Below are 2,500 nucleotides of genomic sequence, written 5' to 3' on the forward strand. Positions count from 1 at the left end.
AGCTCTCGAACGTGTCCACATGACACAACCTTTATTTACAAGCCTAAAGAGGCCACCAACCCAACTAAAATGGGACTATTAAGCCTTCGGCCGCCCCTTTACATTCTGTACAAGGCATGAACATGCCAAAAGACAACGGACAGACATAAGCATTACATCCAACATCTTGTTTAGAAGTTTGTCCGTTACATTCTCCCCCACTTATCCCTTCGACGTCCTCGTCGAAGCCTTTGTGAACACTGCAACTCTACGCCTTTGCTGAGTCTTCAATCTTCCGCTCCAGCTGCAATGCGCCTCCTGGCTCCCAGCTGCTCTCCGCTGCTGTTTCTGAGTAGTCGAACCTTTGATCCGCCATGCTGCTTCAACTCGCCAATGACTCTGACTCTGGTGTGGGGTTGGCTGAGTTGTATTGATCCTCGTTGATTCCTGCGGATCCACCAAATGAAGGAAAAGACCATTCTTACTGCGCCAGTTTCTCAAAATTTCCACATGCTGCTTGAACTGGGTGGATGCTTGTTGGAGCTTTAACGAGCATCGCCTCGCAAACTTCTGAAGTTTTGGGTCCTTCCTCCACAAAATCTGCTCATTGACTCTTCTTTCAGTTAGTTGTCACATCCAAGTAGGTTCGCATCACTTCCGCTTTCGATTGGCATTTCGTTGGGAAATGAAGCGGACAATCTACTCTCAGTAGCACTGATCACCGTTGGTGAGGATTTTGGCAACTATTGTCTTCCATTATCTTCGAAGGGTCTTTGAACTTGTGCAGAGCTCCTCTGCTGGATAGATAAGAGAACTGGGGTACTCGGTTTCGCCCATTCTCTTAAGAGTTGAGAAGGCAAAGGTTACTTGACTTCGCCCGCCTCCTCGAGGTTGTACTTCATGCATCGAGCTGGTTACTGGCCTTCGCCTGCTCTTTGCTCACACTTCTGAAGCACTTGAAGTGTTTGCACTCCTTGCGTTGAGTTAGCTACTGTGATTCACCTTCTCAATGCCATTGAACTTCTGGAATGCAGGAAGTTTTCACCCCAACTTGGAGTAATTCTCTGATAGATGAGGTCGCCTCTGGGATTGTACCGTCTTCTCCATCAACCCTGCCGCCTACTCCACTGAGTAGCAAAGGTACAGCACCACGTACTGCCTGCTTCGTTCCTTGGTCGTGCACTCTTGCATGACCCGAAGTCCTTCACTTACGGCTATCTTGATGAGAAACTTGTTGACACCGGTCTTACGAAGTTTCTTGGCCTCTGCCCTTCAGCCTTGTCTCGGTACTTGGAGATTGCCTCTGCATGCTCCACCTTCTCGGCCCCTTTCACGACCAAGCGCTCTCCCTCCGTGAGAGCAAGGGATCAATGACTTGCACGGAAGTCCCGCCTCTGCGGTACCATGGCGCTGCCATGCCCATGGCCCTACTATCCGTCGCCTCGCCTCTGTATCCCTTTCCTTCACAATCAGTAGAGATGTCTCCGTGGCACTCCTCTGAGTCCACCTCCATTCTAACTGATGCTTGATTTTGGGTAGCTAAGTCCCTCTGGACTCGTCGTCGCTTCCTCGCCCCTTTCGACCTCCTGCTTCAACACCTCTGTGTTCTCCAAGCAGTCTGTTTGGTCGATGGAAAGACAGACTGCAACTCCCATGCATGGCCTCTGCCATCACATTGTCGGGTTTGCACCGATTCTGTTCACCTTAGCTTCCTTGGTAGCAACGTTCGCTTACTCGACCTTGTCCTCTGACTTGTCGGGCTCCCTTAAGCGAATATGAGCTCTGGAGCAGTCCAACTCTCCAGCTGCTTCGATCATACCTCTGCATGATCAAGTCCCTCTCATGGGACTCACTGGTACTTACATTCGAACTTTTCCCTTGGTGGAACCCAGCCCCCATATGCTGATGACCAAGGTTTTCATCCGATGCAAAATTCGGTGCACGCCCGGAAGACCCGCCTCTGCGGTACCATGGCCTTCACTCCTTGAATCCATAGCCCTTCTTGCCGTCGTGTTGTTCACCAAAGCGGAGCTCCCAGTAGCTCCCGATCATACCTCCATATGATCTCATCCCTCACGGGACTATGTCGTGTGTGTCGCATTGCCACGAACTGTTCCACCACGATCCGCTGCACCATGTCGCCTCCTGGTGACATCTCCATTGCATTCTGATCCTTGTGAAATAAACTCGAATTGTGAACCCTCCATGTGTGGCCTCTACCAATACATCGCAGGGTCTCCTCCACCTTCGATTTTGTTCGCTCCTTTGGCAATCGACCTTCATCCACCCACTCTTGGGTCACACCTAGATGAAGCACCGCTCTAGGACAGTCCGTCGCCTAGTAGCTCCCGAAGTCCACCGACTTCGCTGTAATTTGTGCACCATTGCCTGGATCCTGGGCCTCTGCCCCTACCAGCACAATCTCCGCTGCGCACTGCTTCCTTCATAGCAACTCAAATGGCAACACTGTGGCATATTCTTCAAGAGTACCCGCCTCTGCGTCCTCTTGCCCCGTGCTAAG

General features: G+C 51.2%; 1 pseudogene; it reads right to left on the bottom strand.

Moving 5' to 3' along the window:
• LOC135670604 (28S ribosomal RNA) overlaps positions 1-2,500 on the bottom strand; it is a 7,976-nt pseudogene that overhangs the window by 737 nt on the left and 4,739 nt on the right.

The sequence above is a fragment of the Musa acuminata genome, unplaced genomic scaffold (genome assembly GCF_036884655.1).
Source record: "Musa acuminata AAA Group cultivar baxijiao unplaced genomic scaffold, Cavendish_Baxijiao_AAA HiC_scaffold_1136, whole genome shotgun sequence".
Taxonomy (NCBI): Eukaryota; Viridiplantae; Streptophyta; class Magnoliopsida; order Zingiberales; family Musaceae; genus Musa; species Musa acuminata.